Genomic DNA, 17,763 nt, shown 5'->3' on the forward strand with positions numbered 1-17,763 from the left:
GATGATGGCGTACCTCACTTACACTGACAGTAGTGATACCAAACATGTATGTGTGTCTATGCAAATGGGAGATGGTAATCACATGTGTACTGTACTCACCACTATGCATACTCTGCCTCTCATATACAGGTATCATTAGCTGGTATAAGTAATATTACTGGTATTAACAGTCAGTGATGATGGCGTACCTCACTTATACTGACAGCAGTGATGCCAAACATGTATGTGTGTCTATGCAAATGGGAGATGGTAATCACATGTGTACTGTACTCACCACTGTGCATACTCTGCCTCTCATATACAGGTATCATTAGCTGGTATAAGTAATGTTACTGGTATTAGGAGTCAGTGACGATGGCGTACCTCACTTACACTGACAGTAGTGACACCAAACATGTATGTGTGTCTATGCAAATGAGAGATGGGAATCACATGTGTACTGTACTCACCACTATGCATACTCTGCCTCTCATATACAGGTATCATTAGATGGTATAAGAAATGTGACTGGTATTAGCAGTAAGTGATGATGGCGTATCTCTCTTACACTGACAGTAGTGATACCAAACATGTATGTGTGTCTATGCAAATGAGGAATGGGAATCACATGTGTACCATACTCACCGCTGTGCATACTCTGCCTCTCATATACAGGTATCATTAGCTGGTATAAGTAATGTTACTGGTATTAGCAGTCAGTGATGATGGCGGACCTCACTGACACTGACAGTAGTGATACCAAACATGTATGTGTGTCTATGCAAATGGGAGATGGAAATCACATGTGTACCATACTCACCACTATGCATACTCTGCCTCTCATATACAGGTATCATTAGCTGGTATAAGTAATGTTACTGGTATTAGCAGTCAGTGATGATGGCGTACCTCACTTACACTGACAGTAGTGACACCAAACATGTATGTGTGTCTATGCAAATGGGAGATGGTAATCACATGTGTATCGTACTCACCACTGTGCATACTCTGTCTCTCATATACAGGTATCATTAGCTGGTATAAGTAATGTTACTGGTATTAGGAGTCAGTGATGTTGGCGTACCTCACTTACACTGACAGTAGTGACACCAAACATGTATGTGTCTCTATGCAAATGGAAGATGGAAATCACATGTGTACTGTACTCACCACTATGCATACTCTGCCTCTCATATACAGGTATCATTAGATGGTATAAGAAATGTGACTGGTATTAGCAATAAGTGATGATGGCGTATCTCACTTACACTGACAGTAGTGATGCCAAACATGTATGTGTGTCTATGCAAATGGGAGATGGTAATCACATGTGTACCGTACTCACCACTATGCATACTCTGCCTCTCATATACAGGTATCATTAGCTGGTATAAGTAATGTTACTGGTATTAGCAGTCAGTGATGATGGCGTACCTCACTTACACTGACAGTAGTGACACCAATCATGTATGGGTGTCTATGCAAATGGGAGATGGAAATCACATGTGTACCGTACTCACCACTATGCATACTCTGCCCCTCATATACAGGTACCATTAGCTGGTATAAGTAATGTTACTGGTATTAGCAGTCAGTGATGATGGCGTACCTCACTTACACTGACAGTAGTGACACCAATCATGTTTGGGTGTCTATGCAAATGGGAGATGGAAATCACATGTGTACTGTACTAACCACTATGCATACTCTGCCTCTCATATACAGGTATCATTAGCTGGTATAAGAAATGTTACTGGTATTAGCAGTCAGTGATGATGGCGTACCTCACTTACACTGACAGTAGTGATACCAAACATGTATGTGTGTCTATGCAAATGAGGAATGGGAATCACATGTGTACCATACTCACCGCTGTGCATACTCTGCCTCTCATATACAGGTATCATTAGCTGGTATAAGGAATGTTACTGGTATTAGCAGTCAGTGATGATGACGTACCTCACTTACACTGACAGTAGTGACACCAAACATGTATGTGTGTCTATGCAAATGGGAGATGGAAATCACATGTGTACCATACTCACCACTATGCATACTCTGCCTCTCATATACAGGTATCATTAGCTGGTATAAGTAATGTTACTGGTATTAGCAGTCAGTGATGATTGCGTACCTCACTTACACTGACAGTAGTGACACCAAACATGTATGTGTGTCTATGCAAATGGGAGAAGGTAATCACATGTGTACTGTACTCACCACTGTGCATACTATGCCTCTCATATACAGGTATCATTAGCTGGTATAAGTAATGTTACTGGTATTAGGAGTCAGTGATGATGGCATACCTCACTTACACTGACAGTAGTGATACCAAACATGTATGTGTCTCTTTGCAAATGGGAGATGGAAATCACATGTGTACTGTACTCACCACTATGCATACTCTGCCTCTCATATACAGGTATCATTAGATGGTATAAGAAATGTGACTGGTATTAGCAGTAAGTGATGATGGCGTATCTCACTTACACTGACAGTAGTGATGCCAAACATGTATGTGTGTCTATGCAAATGGGAGATGGTAATCACATGTGTACTGTACTCATCACTATGCATACTCTGCCTCTCATATACAGGTACCATTAGCTGGTATAAGTAATGTTACTGGTATTAGCAGTCAGTGATGATGGCGTACCTCACTTACACTGACAGTAGTGACACCAATCATGTATGGGTGTCTATGCAAATGGGAGATGGAAATCACATGTGTACTGTACTCACCACTATGCATACTCTGCCTCTCATATACAGGTACCATTAGCTGGTATAAGGAATGTTACTGGTATTAGAATATTATAGTGCATGGATATGCCTGACACATATAAACAAATACAAAATGTATTACCCAAGGAATTTTATGCTCCCCCTGGAGCGAAGTGACCAGTGATGATGTTAGGAATCACTAATATCATTTCCAAGAAACTAGATGGTGCAAACAAGGGTCTTACCTCCTTCCAGGGTATAAGTATGCAGCGCCAGCGCGCTGTACTACAGCCAACGCATTTCTAGATATTATGGGCCTCATTTATAAACAAGTTTTATCATTTATTCAAAACTCATTGCATATGATAACGGTGCTCCAGCCAATCAGCTCCCATCTGTTTAAACAATGACAGTTGGGAGCTGATTGGCTGGAGGACCATTAATCATACGCAGTCACTCATTGTGAATAATAAAACTCATTGATAAATAAGGCCCTATATATCTTTATCACGGCATGGAGGGTAACTTCCAAAGTGCTCACTTTCATATTAACAGTTTTCTCTTTAAAATGGTGTCACTTCAGGTTCCGGTGCTGCAGACTGGAAGTGGAGGTCCATCTTCATGTATAAAATAAGCATCTTCAGGGGTGTGGGGCAGTAGTGACTTGTATCATAGTGCCGGTCTTCTGTCAATCTGGGGATCTTCAAGGTAATAAAAACCCTGAGTGGGATGGCGGAAGTGATGTCATCATGATGATTAGGTCTGATATTGGAGGCATCTTCAGGGAATTAGGTAATATGTAGTTTTCTCATGGGAAATGTAGTTTAATGGGACATTTCTTTTAGGATCATGCTGAAATTAGTTCTGAGACAACTGGAGTATCTTATTCCATAATAAAATAGGTTAGACATTTATACATTTGGAATAAAATTAAAGTATACAGTATGAGTAGTGTCAAAAATCTGTATTATCTAAAAAAGGATCCATGCAATGTGGTACATGTAAGGTGTGCCCAGTGATGGTACCTACTAATAATAATGTGATAGGTAGAACAAAACATGGTACATATATTAATATATTACCTGTAACACAGCAGCAATTATCTATAATATACAATGTCCATGCAAGAATAATGAGAGGACCACTGAAAAAGAGGACTTTGGAACACCTGGGGAACATACACAATGCCAAACGTGACCAACAACTGATGGGGCCACTAACACCAGGGGATAGACATTTTATACTATACCACAAATGTCACCCTAATGTACTAACACCAGGGGACAGACATTTTATACTATACCACAAAGTAACCCTAATGTACTAACACCAGGGGACAGACATCTTATACTATACCACAAAGTAACCCTAATGTACTAACACCAGGGGACAGACATCTTATACTATACCACAAAGTAACCCTAATGGACTAACACCAGGGGACAGACATCTTATACTATACCACAAAGTAACCCTAATGGACTAACACCAGGGGATAGACATCTTATACTATACCACAAAGTAACCCTAATGGACTAACACCAGGGGATAGACATTTTATACTATACCACAAAGTAACCCTAATGGACTAACACCAGGGGACAGACATTTTATACTATACCACAAAGTAACCCTAATGTACTAACACCAGGGGACAGACATCTTATACTATACCACAAAGTAACCCTAATGGACTAACACCAGGGGATAGACATTTTATACTATACCACAAAGTAACCCTAATGGACTAACACCAGGGGATAGACATTTTATACTATACCACAAAGTAACCCTAATGTACTAACACCAGGGGATAGACATTTTATACTATACCACAAAGTAACCCTAATGTACTAACACCAGGGGATAGACATTTTATACTATACCACAAAGTAACCCTAATGGGATAACACCAGGGGACAGACATCTTATACTATACCACAAAGTAACCCTAATGGACTAACACCAGGGGATAGACATCTTATACTATACCACAAAGTAACCCTAATGTACTAACACCAGGGGATAGACATTTTATACTATACCACAAAGTAACCCTAATGGACTAACACCAGGGGACAGACATCTTATACTATACCACAAAGTAACCCTAATGGACTAACACCAGGGGATAGACATCTTATACTATACCACAAAGTAACCCTAATGTACTAACACCAGGGGACAGACATCTTATACTATACCACAAAGTAACCCTAATGTACTAACACCAGGGGATAGACATTTTATACTATACCACAAAGTAACCCTAATGGGATAACAGCATTTGGCATGAGGAAAATAACATGGACATTAGAGGGAGCGATATCGATAGTGAACTATTAAGATGAGAAACAAGACTCATATGTGTAATGGGCACCAGTGGGCCTAAATGAGGAGAACAATTATACGGCATTTCTCATGTAATCCTGGGGATTTAAAAGAATTATTTTAAAAACAACTAATATTTCACAAACAATCCTATTAGTGGAGGGGGCTCCCCCACATCTGCTTAGGAACAATTACTTAAATCTGTCCCATTCCACTTAAATATAAGGAACAATTACTTCAATTTGTCTTATGTTGGTGAATATTGGGACTATTTTTATCCTTATTCTGACATAAGATTTGGTATTTGTGTTTGATATTAAGAAAATTGACACCAAAATCAGATTGGAAAATGAAGATAGGGATAGATAAATTTATGGCAGACACCTCTCCCTATTACATGTAAGAGAATTACAGTAATATATCAGGAATATACTTATTTATTATACTTCTATTTGTAAAATGCAATGTTGATCATCATAATTGTTTTACACAATTAGGTTTTTGTAAAATTCTTTTCACCTTCCCTTCATTACCTAAATGGGTGTCAATAATCCCATTTATTCACACACACACACATTTATATCTACACACTATATGGAAAACAGTATTATATATCTATCTCTACACACTATATGGAGAAAAGTATTATATTTCTACTTCAGGGTCCATAGGGTATCCACAGGATACCTTGGGGTATAGGTGTGACGTCAGTCGCAGGGCACCAAAGAGTTAAGCTTTCAGCCTCCCAGGATGCACTAGGTCCCCCTCCTATACCCCGCCCCCGGGCCAAGGCACCTCAGTTTAGTTTGGTGCGCGGCCGGAGTCGGGTGCACCTGTTGGAGTGGGGGCTAGAAGAGCCCCTGAAGCTTATTCTTCATGCAGCTGTGGCTGCACATCTGGATGAACAGCATGGACAGTCAGTCCTGACGTCCATGCTGTCTTCCCTACACCCCGCCGGTACCAGAACGCCGGTACTGATCCGGGGATGCTGGTGGGCGTCTGGGGTCACAGCTAGCGGTGACCCCAGATGCTCCGGACCATGGCCGGATTCACATGGTCCTAAGTCCCCAGGCAGGGGGCTCCCTGGGGACTGGCTGCAGCGTGGAGCCAGGCGACCAACCTGCGCTTCCACTACCCCCTGGGACAGCGGACCGCAGCAGAGCGGTAGCGCTGCGGCGTCCCAGGGGTTAAATGCATGCCAGGGGAGCGCGCCTTCCCTGTCTCACAGCCGGCGCCTCCCCCGCTGCACACAGCCCTCTCTGCATGCTGCCGACTGGTCCTGTGGCAGCGCTCCTCCCCCAGGCCAGCCTCCTCTCTGCTCCTCGGCGGCCATCTTCTCCAGAACGCATGGTGAACGCTGCTGGAAGCGCTGGACGGAAGCATCGTGGTCTGGGTCCCCCCGCATACCTCTCCTCCGCTGTGGTCAGGTCTGTGTATGCAGCGCTGTGTCCTACCAGGCCCTGTGTCTGTGTAGTTGAGTGATCAGCGCTGTTAGTGCAGGAATTGTTATTTCTCTGCATTGTATGTGACTGTGCTAGCGCTGCTGCCTGTAACTTTTCTTCTCTAAACTGTCAGCTTTATTACTGTCCCTGTTCTTTCTGCTAAAGCCCTTGCGGTGCGGTGCTGCAGGGTGGTCTCTCGCCTATTTAATACTTAATTGGTGAGAGAGGTCACATACGTGGTGCCATCATGTCTGAAAGTGATTTTCCCCTCCGGCTACAGTGTACCACGTGCAAAGTACCGTTAGCGGAGGGGGAGGGTAGCGCGGAGGGCCTTTGCCGGCAGTGTTTGTCCATGGCGTGGCCTATTACGGTTACAGCACCGGTACAGGAGCCGCCCTGGGCTTGTTTCGCTCAGGCGTTAACAGCTTTAGTGGGCCAGTTAGCTCCGCAGCCCGCGTTTACTCCGATGGGTTTGTCCCAGCAGTCTGTGGTGTCGTCACCCATGCAGGGGTTCCCACGACAATTGGTGGTACCCCATAGTCTCCCTATTTCCCCGCTCCCGGGTTCTCAGGAGCCAGCGTGGGTTAACTCCCTGACGAGTTCTGTACAGCACTTGTCGGATGTGTTGCAAGGGGAGTCTGTGATGCGGTCTCATAAAAGGCCGGTGGCGTCTCTGTCCGCTCCTTATGAGGATGACGAAGGGACGTCTGATGATGGGGAGATTCTAGATCCTTACGATCAGGAACCTCTCCATACTAAGGACGCTGATGCTAAGTCCAAAGTATATATTCCTGGACTTATTCGGGCGGTCCGCACAGCCTTGGTGATTGAGGCCGAAGTTCCCCCAGCGGCTAAATCTAAAATGCCTTTTTCAAAGATGTGAAGGGCGATGCCACAGTCTTTCCTCTTTCGGGTCAGTTGGTGGACCATTTAGAGGAGGCGTGGAAACAACCTGGCAAAAGATACCAGCCGCAGAGACGCCTGGCGGTGGCTTATCCGTTCGCGGATATTTTGCTAAGTGGGAATCCCCTCCACAGGTGGATTCTCACGTGACCCGTCTTGTTCGTAGTGCCACATTGCCGATGCCATCCATGTCCTCCCTTAAGGATGCTACGGACCGCAAGGTAGAAATCTGCCTGAAGTCCGCTTATTCCCTTGCAGGGGGGGCAGCACGGCCGGCTATGGCCATTTGCTGGGTTGCCAGAGCGATGGAGCGCTGGGCGGATTCATTAGAGGCTTCTTTTGAATCCAACTGTCCGGCCGATCAGGCGGAGTTGATTGGCAATCTCCGTGATTCGGCCACCTACATCAACGAGGCGGCTCTAGACATTAGTACTCTGGTGTCTAGAATTTCTTCAGCAGCGGTAGCTGCTCGTCGCACCTTGTGGCTGCGATCCTGGAAGGCGGACGCAGATTCCAAGAAAGGTCTGGAAGCGTTGCCGTTTACCGGAGAAGTTCTCTTCGGTCCGGATCTGGATAAGATTGTGGCCACGCTGGCGGCAGCCAAATCTGCCTGTCTCCCGTCGGCCGCTGCTCCTTCTGGTTCGGGACCATCGTCCTTTCGGTCATCTAGGGCCCAGGGCAGGCCCAAACCACAGTCGTTTCCTCGACAGGCTGGCCCTAAGAAATCGGTCAAGCCCCGGAAGCAGGCATGGAGTACCAGACGTCCGGCCCCCAAGCCAGATGACAAGCCTGCGGCCTGACGGTCCGGGCCTCCCTTTGGGGGATCCCAGGGTGGGAGGCCGCCTGCTACAGTTCGCCCAGTGTTGGTCGACCACTACGACAGACACTTGGGTTCTGGAGGTGGTTTCCCACGGATACGCCCTCTCCTTCCGGCACAGACCCCCGGCTCGCTTCTTCACCACGGGTCTCCCATCAGACCGGAACAAGGCTACGGAGCTGCGGAAGGTATTGCACACTATGCTCCAGGCTGGAGTTATAGTGGCGGTTCCATTCTCCCAGAGGGGCCAGGGTTTCTATTCAAATCTATTTTTGGTACAGAAACCCAATGGGTCATATCGTCCGATTCTCAACCTCAAAGCACTCAACAAGTCTTTGCGGGTCCCGAAGTTTCGGATGGAGACCCTACGGTCCATCATTCTGGCGCTGGAACCTGGGGACTACTTGGTGTCATTGGACATACAGGACGCTTACCTGCATGTCCCTATTCTTTGGCGCCATCAACAGTTCCTCAGGTTTGCAATCAGCAGCGACCACTTCCAGTTTCGGGCGTTACCTTTTGGCCTGGCAACAGCACCACGTGTTTTCACCAAGGTGATGGCGGTCATGGCGGCTTCTCTGCGGCTGCAGGGAGTCCGCATGTTGCCGTATTTGGACGACCTGTTATTGGTGGCAGGATCTCCAGAGCTCCTGTTACGCCACTTGGACCTGACCATTGCACTGCTGCAACGGCACGGCTGGCTAATCAACTGGCAGAAGTCCACTCTAATCCCGTCTCGGAGGATTCTGCATCTTGGAGCCTTATTGGACTCGGGACAGCAAAGGATCTTCGTGACGGAGGACAAGATCTCTGCTTTACAGTCAAGGGTGCGCAGTTGTCTGCACAGCCGCCGGGTGTCCTTACACTCGGCGATGAGGTTACTGGGCTCCATGGTGTCGGTGTTCGACATGGTGGAATACGCCCAGTTTCACTCCAGACCTCTGCAGCACCTGATCCTGTCCAAGTGGAACGGGCTGACTCAGTCTCTGAAGTCCCAGACGATTGTGCTCACCCAGGAGGTTCGCCTGTCCCTTACGTGGTGGTTACAGACGACCCACCTCAACAAGGGACGTCCGTTCTGGGTTCCAAATTGGGTCCTGTTGACAACGGACGCCAGTCTTCGGGGCTGGGGAGCAGTTTCGGGTCCACACTTGTTCCAGGGCAGGTGGACGCCGACAGAAGCGGAGCTTCCAATAAATATCTTGGAACTCCGTGCGGTCTTCAATGCTCTCCAGCAGGCACAGCGGTTTCTCCAGGGTCGCCCGGTGCAGGTCCAGTCGGACAACGCTACCACCGTGGCCTACATAAACAGGCAAGGAGGAACTCGCAGTCGGGCGGCTCTCGTAGAGGTCTCTCGGATCCTGGTTTGGGTGGAGCGCAATCTTCCGGCCATATCAGCGGTCTTCATCCCGGGAGTGCTCAATTGGGAGGCGGACTTTCTAAGTCGCCAGGACGTTCATCCGGGGGAATGGTCCCTGCACCCGGACGTTTTTCAACTACTGGTGGACAGGTGGGGTCTTCCAGAAATCGACCTCATGGCGTCCCGGCACAACAACAAGTTGCCGGTGTACGGGTCTCGCACAAGAGACGAAGGGGCGTCTCTGGTGGATGCTCTGTCCGTCCGGTGGACGTTCCGGTTCGCATACCTGTTCCCTCCGGTCTCCCTTCTTCCACGGGTAATCCGGAAATTCAAACAGGAAGGAGGGACGCTCCTGTTGATAGCTCCCGCGTGGCCCAGACGGCACTGGTTCTCAGACCTTCAGGATCTGTCCGTGGACATTCCTCTGCGGTTGCCGCTACGACCGGACCTTCTGTCTCAGGGTCCTTGCCTTCACCCGGACCTGACTCGGCTGTCTTTGACGGCGTGGCTGTTGAGACGGCCATGCTGAGGTCCCGGGGGTTTTCCAGCTCTGTGGTGCGTACCATGTTACGAGCTCGGAAACCGTCTTCCGCGAGGATATACCATCGCGTGTGGCATACGTTCTTCCAGTGGTGTCGACCGAGAGGTTATGCACCGCGGGAGTTTCGTCTGTCTCGGATTCTCGCCTTCCTGCAAGCGGGACTAGATCATGGGCTTCGCCTTGCTTCTTTGAAGGTACAGGTTTCGGCCCTATCTGTCTGGTTTCACCGTAGGATTGCTACAATCCCGGATGTGCGCACCTTTATGCAGGGTGTTCTCCGCATTCAGCCGCCCTTTGTTCCACCTGTGGCGCCTTGGGATTTGGCTGTGGTCCTGAGGGCTCTCCAAGGACCGCCGTTTGAACCACTGGGCTCAGTGGATCTTAAATGGCTAACAGCTAAGACTGTTTTCCTTCTGGCCATTGCTTCGGCCAGACGTGTTTCTGAGTTAGGGGCTCTTTCTTGTAGACCCCCTTTCTTGGTTTTTTATGGGAACAGGGCAGTGCTCCGCACTCGGCCCGAGTTTCTTCCCAAAGTTGTTTCCCAGTTTCATATTAACGAGGAAATAGTTGTTCCGGCCTTTAACTCACCGGGTCTTTCCGTGGGTGAGGCCTCTTTGGATGTTGTGCGGGCCTTAAGGACTTATGTTGACCGCACTTCTTCGTTTAGGAAGTCGGACGCTTTGTTTGTCCTCTTTGGCTTCCGTAAAAAGGGTTGGCCTGCTTCAAAGCAAACTTTGGCAGCCTGGATCCGTATGGCTATTTCTGAAGCTTATCTTCATGAAGGCCTACCGGTCCCTCCTTCTCTGAAGGCTCATTCCACTAGGTCTGTGGGTCCTTCGTGGGCAGCTCGACGTGGTGCCTCGGCAGTTCAGATCTGCAAGGCTGCTACGTGGTCTTCTGTCCATACCTTCGTGAGGTATTACAGGTTTGACACCTTCGCCTCTCAGGATGCTTCCTTCGGGCGGCGGATTCTCCTTTCTGCACAGGAGCATCCCCACCCTTAAAGGATACTGCTTTGGGACATCCCCAAGGTATCCTGTGGATACCCTATGGACCCTGAAGTAGAAAATATGAGATATGGTAAGAACTTACCCTTGTTATCTCTATTTCTACGAAGTCCATAGGGTTCCACAGGACTCCCGCCCTGTCGCACCTGTGCTGCAGATGGGCTTTGCTCTGGTCACCGGTTTTCCGTCTCCCTCTGGTGAGAATGTGATTCTTGTATGTGTCCAGATCTTTGTTCTCTCTCTTCCTTCTCCTCCTCCGGCCTATGGCTTGGTAACTAACTGAGGTGCCTTGGCCCGGGGGCGGGGTATAGGAGGGGGACCTAGTGCATCCTGGGAGGCTGAAAGCTTAACTCTTTGGTGCCCTGCGACTGACGTCACACCTATACCCCAAGGTATCCTGTGGAACCCTATGGACTTCGTAGAAATAGAGATAACAAGGGTAAGTTCTTACCATATCTCATATTATCTATCTCTACACACTATATGGAGAAAAGTATTCAGATGCCTGATCATTATACCAACAGGGACTGTAATACATATACTGTAATATGGAGTTGGTCCCCCTTTTGCAGCTATAACAGCTTCAGCTCTTCTTAGAAGGCTTTCTGCAAGTGTTTGGGGGGTTTCTGTGGGAATTTGTACCCATTCATTCTGTAGAGCATTTGTGAGGTCAGGCACTGATGTTGGATGATAACTCCTCACAATCTCCATTCCAGTTCAACCCGAAGGTGCTCGATGGGGTTGATGTCAGGGCTCAGTGTGGGCCAGTCAAGTTCTTCCACCATATCAAACCATGTCTTTATAATCCTTGCTTTTTTGCACTTGGGCAGTCATGTTGGAATAGAAACGGCCTTCCCCAAACTTCTCCTTCCCTCTAGCATTAAAAATGTTCACAAGGTTTATTACATCCCCTTATTGACCCAGTTGACGTCCTTAGCCACAGCTTGGATGTGTCACGATGTCTCCTGGTTAGGCCGTCTGGCGGCGTTTAAAATTATGTTGTTACCAAAACTGATGTACATATTTTGTGCCATTCCCTATGCAATCCCCCGTACATTACTACAACAGATGAGATGATTGATGTTTTCTTATGTGTGGAAACGTAAGCCCCCCAGAATGGCTTATAATGTTACGATTCACTCAGAACCGCAGGGTGTCTTACCCTTCCTGATCTTATTAGATATCATGAGACTGTCCTACTCTCCCAATTATGTGACTGGTTTCTGCCCCCTCATTTTAAGTCCTGGGTGGATTTGGAACATGCTCTCGTTAAAGGTTTCCCTCTCCCTGACCTTCCTTGGCTACCCAGTCAGCTCCGTCCACACCCTCCACTGTTCCCCGCAGCTGTCCTCGATTACCTAGTTTGGGATCTTAAGCACAAGACCCATTTTGAGTTTACCAATCTCAAAAGGAATGTTTCCCTCCAGGCGTTAGATAGAACTCTGCCCCATCTGCATATCTCTTATTGGATGCGCCTAGGTATCAGGTCTCTGACAGATTTCCTTTTCCCATCTTCCATCTTACCATTGTCTGACCTTTGTGTTAAATTGAATTTAAGTCCCTCGTCCTGGTTCTATCACCTTCAACTTAAACACTGGGTTTATAGTATGTATACAGATCCCAATGTGTTTCAATCACCCACGGATCGAGTTCTAGGCAGGTTGACTAGACCTTCCCGTGATGCCATCGTACTGGTATTGACGGATAAGTCCCTAGTTCAACTTAAGTGGGAGACTGATCTCCAATGTACTTTCACCATTAAACAGTGGGAATCTATTCACCTTTCTTCCTTCTCCCTCTCTAAATGCACCAATCATACTGAAATGCTGTCAAGCTCTTAAATAGATTGTACTTCACTCCCTCTAAACTCCATAAGATATGGCCTGCGACGTCAACATTTTGCTGGCGTCTCTGCCGCTAAGACGGCTCTATTTTCCATGTTTTTGGGAATGTCCTGTTCTACACTCTTTTTGGTTGTAAGTGTTTACCCTTATATATGATGTATTAGGCCTCACCTTAACCCCAGACCCCCCCCCATAGCCCTCCTACATTGGTATCCTTCCACTGTTCCTAAATCTGCCTGCTATGTCCTTGGTCACATTATAGTATCTGCCAGGGCCACCATAGCCCAGCATTGGTAATCCCCTTATCTTCCTCTATTTGCAAAAGTTATTTCTAATGGTGCGTACACACGGGTCGATTTTTTGGACAACTGAACGTCCATAGGTATCCACAGGAGACCTTGGGCTATAGGTTGATGATGTCAGTCATCGGGCACCTCATAGTTAAACTTGTGCTCCCAGGATGCACCGGGCCCCTCTCCTATACCCCGCCCCCAAGCCAAGGCACCTCAGTTTCGTAACAAGACAATGGCCGGAGGAGGAGAAGAGAGAAGGAAGAATTTCTGGAACACATAAAGTATCACACTCTCACAAAATCCTGGATAATCCAAATGTCCAAGGATTATAACCTCTGGGACGACACCATTCAAAGAAGGTGTGCCACACTCTATAATCCTCGCAGAAGCAGGCTTGCGAGCTCTAAGCATGATGTTTACCACCGAGCTGGAAAAACCCCTGGAACTCAAGAAGGTAGTCTCAAGAGCCAAGCCGTCAAAGACAGATGACTCAGGTCTGGGTAGAGACAAGGACCTTGAGACAACAAGTCCAGATGTTGTGGCAACAGCATCGGAGTGTCTATTGATAGACTCTGAAGATCTGCGTATCAGTGACGTCTGGGCCATGCTGGTGCCACCAGCATCAGCATACCTTCTTGCTTGAACTTCCGGATCACCAGAGGCAGACGGGAGAATGGAGGGAACAAATACGTGAACTGGAAGGTCCATTTGACCGACAGAGTGTCTACCAGCAGAGCCTCCACGTCTCTTGTCCTGGAGCCGTACCATGGCAGCATGTGGTTGAGCCGAGATGCCATTAGATCTACTTCGGGAAGACCCCACTTGTTCACCAGAAGCTGAAATACTTCCTGGTGAAGTGACCACTCCCCTGGGTGTACGTCGTGATGGCTTAGGAAGTCCGCTTCCCAGTTTAGTACTCCCGGGATAAACACCGCCGATATGGCTGGTATATTACCTCCGCCCAAGTCAGGATGCGGGACACCTCTATCAGTGCCGCCCGGCTTTGAGTGCCTCCTTGGCAGTTTATATAGGCCACTGTGGTGGCCTTGTCTGACTGGACTTGCACAGGATTTCCATGAAGTATGAGCCTTGCTTGTTGAAGAGCCCTTAGAACCACCCTGAGTTCCAATATGATTATTGGAAGTACTGACTCCTCTATTGACCACCTTCCCTGGAAGAGGTGTGAACCTGTCACTGCACCCCAACCCCGGGGACAGGCGTCCGTTGTAAGAAGGATCCATTCCAGAATCCAAAAGGGATGGCCCTTGGTAAGGTGACTTGTGAGCAGCCTCCAAGTTAGAGACAGACATACCTCCAGAGACGGTACCAATGTCTGTGTTCTTATCTGGCATGGAGATCCATCCCATCTGGAAAGGATCAGAGTCTGTAGAGGCCGGGAATGAAACCATCATGTTGAAGGTCGACACCATGGAGCCCAGTAACTGCATTGCAGAGTGCATCGACACCCGGTGACTGTTCAGGCAGCTGCGAAACCGCTGCTGCAATGTGGTTATCTTGTCCCTAGTTAAGAAAATCCACTGTTGTTGAGAATCCAACAATGTCCCCAGATGTAACATCCTCTGTGAGGGCGTCAGTGAAGACATCTTCCAGTTGATCAACCAACCGTGGCTCTGTAACTCTGTTATTGTCAGCTGTAGATGCTGAAGAAGCAATTCCGAGACCTGGCTAGCAATAACAGGTTGTCCAGGCAGGGTAAAAGATGGACCCCCTGCAGCCACAGTCAGGCCGCCATTACCGCCATAAGTTTGGTGAACACTCTGGGTGCCGTGGACAGTCCAAACGGCAGGGCCTGAAACGAAGTGTTGATGTAACACTGCGAACCTGAGGTACTTCTGGTCAGCCGCAGCTATCAGGACGTGCATGTAGGCATCCTGTATGTCCAGAGACACCATAACATCCCCAGGTACCATAGCCAGTATAATTGACCGCAGGGATTCCATTTTGAACCGAGGCACTCAGAGAAATTTGTTTAGGGACTTGAAATTTAGGATAGGCCTGTATGTACCATTCAGTTTTGGAAACAAAAATAGAGTGGGATAATACCCCATTCCCCTCTGGGGAGTAGGTACCGTAACTATAACTCCCTGTAGAAGCATAGATTGAATAACGTTCTTCAGTTCCAATGCCTATTCCTGATCCATCTGATGTCCCATAAGGCAGAATTGATGAGGAGGCCTGTATTGAAAGGAAAGGGCGTACCCATAGCGACGTCGCTTTTTGATCCTTCGCTGTCGGCTCTTCCTATCATTGTGAAGCAGAATTCACCAAGCGTTGGATGGTTCACCCACTAATAGGGAACGTGAGCTGGGTTTAGACCGTCGTGAGACAGGTTAGTTTTACCCTACTGATGAGGTGTTGTCGCCATAGTAATCCTGCTACTTCCCTTACCCATGTGCCTGTCGTTGTATGACACCAACACTGGGTGAACTGAAGTCGGCCTCCCATCTTCGGGTCCCCCAAGGAGAGGCCCGTCCTGTCAGGCTGAGGGTTTGGCATCGGGCTTGGCAGCTGGACGCCTAGCACTCCAAGCCTCTTCTTGGGCTTTGTGACTTTCTTAGTTCCAGACGGTCTGGGAAAGGACTGACCCTTGGCCTTACTCTGAGGATGGAAGGTCCGAAAGGACTGAGGGCCTGATTCAGAGCCGGACGCTCTGAAAGAGCGCTCGCTCTGAATCAGGGCCGTCCTTCTTGTTTTTCAGAGCGGCCTCCTGGCCGCTCGCATAGCCGTCCGGTCAGCGCTACAAACGCGGTGCAGTCTGTGTCACAGTGACACAGACTGCACCGGCCCGCGGCCCGGGGGCACATGGCACCCTGCCCCCCGGCCCAGCCCGCCACTGCACTACCACATGTATCTTCTTTACCTATTACAGGAAATATACCACTAGTTACACCACTCTAACCGCAATGTGTTTTAGTGGTACATCTATTACTGCTGAACAGACCTAAATACAGAGAATTACATGTCTTATCCTGCACATCCCATCATTATAGGCTGGTCTCCTATCAGTTATTCATGTCATCCTGGTATTGTGTTACCTACACATGTGGGGAATATGGGTAACAGACCTAAATACAGAGAGAATTACATGTCTTATCCTGCACATTCTAGCATTGTAGGCTGGTCTCCTCTATCAGTTATTCATGTCATCCTGGTATTGTGTTACCTACACATGTGGGGAATACGGGTAACAGACCTAAATACAGAGAGAATTACATGTCTTATCCTGCACATTCCATCATTGTAGGCTGGTCTCCTCCATCAGTTATTCATGTCATCCTGGTATTGTGTTACCTACACATGTGGGGAATACGGGTAACAGACATAAATACAGAGAGAATTACATGTCTTATCCTGCACATTCCATCATTGTAGGCTGGTCTCCTCCATCAGTTATTCATGTCATCCTGGTATTGTGTTACCTACACATCAGGGGAATACAGGTAACAGACCTAAATACAGAGAATTACATGTCTTATCCTGCACATTCCAGCACTGTAGGCTGGTCTCCTCTATCAGTTATTCATGTCATCCTAGTATTGTGTTACCTACACATATGGGGAATACGGGTAACAGACCTAAATACAGAGAGAATTACATGTCCTATCCTGTACATCCCATCATTGTAGGCTGGTCTCCTCCATCAGTTATTCATGTCATCCTGGTATTGTGTTACCTACACATTTGGGAATACGGGTAACAGACTCCGCACACAAGTCATGTAACCCCTATTTGTACAGAAAGAGTTGCAGTTATGGCCCCATATACAGGTCCAGCTGACCAGGCTGACTACACCAACATCTAAGCACAGGACTCAATCTTTATCATGGGTGGCCAACCAGTCGGAGGCAAAGAGCCAAAAAATATATGTAGTCAACCGAAAGAGCTGATAGCATACGCGCGTGTCCTAGCTGACACAAGGCCACGACCCACTTTTGTGCACACGCCTTTGGTATGACATTGCAGGAGCATGACCTTGTGTCACACCACCCTTTTTAGTCACGCTGGGGGCAAGCCCAGGACATTGAATATACACATTTTACATAATCTTCCCAATATACATTTTCACTGCTAGAGTGAAAGAAAAAGCCAGAGCAATATAGAAAACATTGAAATAGACACATTCACATAAACAAGGCAGATCCACATAAATCACACATCCACACAAAATACACAGAAACAAGCCAGATCCACATAAACATATTGAAATCCAGAACCACATAAAATACTTTGAGAATGCCAGTGCCCATTATGCTGTGCCCCCCTGTAGCTCTGCACATTATGCAATGCCCCCAGTAGTTGTGGTCATTAAGCAATGCCCCCATTATGCAATGTCCCCTGTAGCTGTGTCCATTCTGCAATGCCGCTTGTAGCTGTGCCCCTTCTGCAATGCCCCTGTAGCTGTGCCCATTCTGCAATGCCGCTTGTAGCTGTGCCCCTTCTGCAATGCCCCTGTAGCTGTGCCCATTATGCAATGCCCTCTGTAGTTGTGCCCCTTCTG

The 17,763-nt window shown here is 47.7% G+C and overlaps 1 protein-coding gene across 1 annotated transcript in view; it reads left to right on the forward strand.

Moving 5' to 3' along the window:
- Nucleotides 1–17,763, forward strand: part of LOC148502609 (uncharacterized) — a 283,629-nt gene that overhangs the window by 48,536 nt on the left and 217,330 nt on the right.

The sequence above is a fragment of the Taudactylus pleione genome, unplaced genomic scaffold (assembly GCF_031769625.1).
Source record: "Taudactylus pleione unplaced genomic scaffold, aTauple2 ptg000488l, whole genome shotgun sequence".
Lineage (NCBI taxonomy): Eukaryota > Metazoa > Chordata > Amphibia > Anura > Myobatrachidae > Taudactylus > Taudactylus pleione.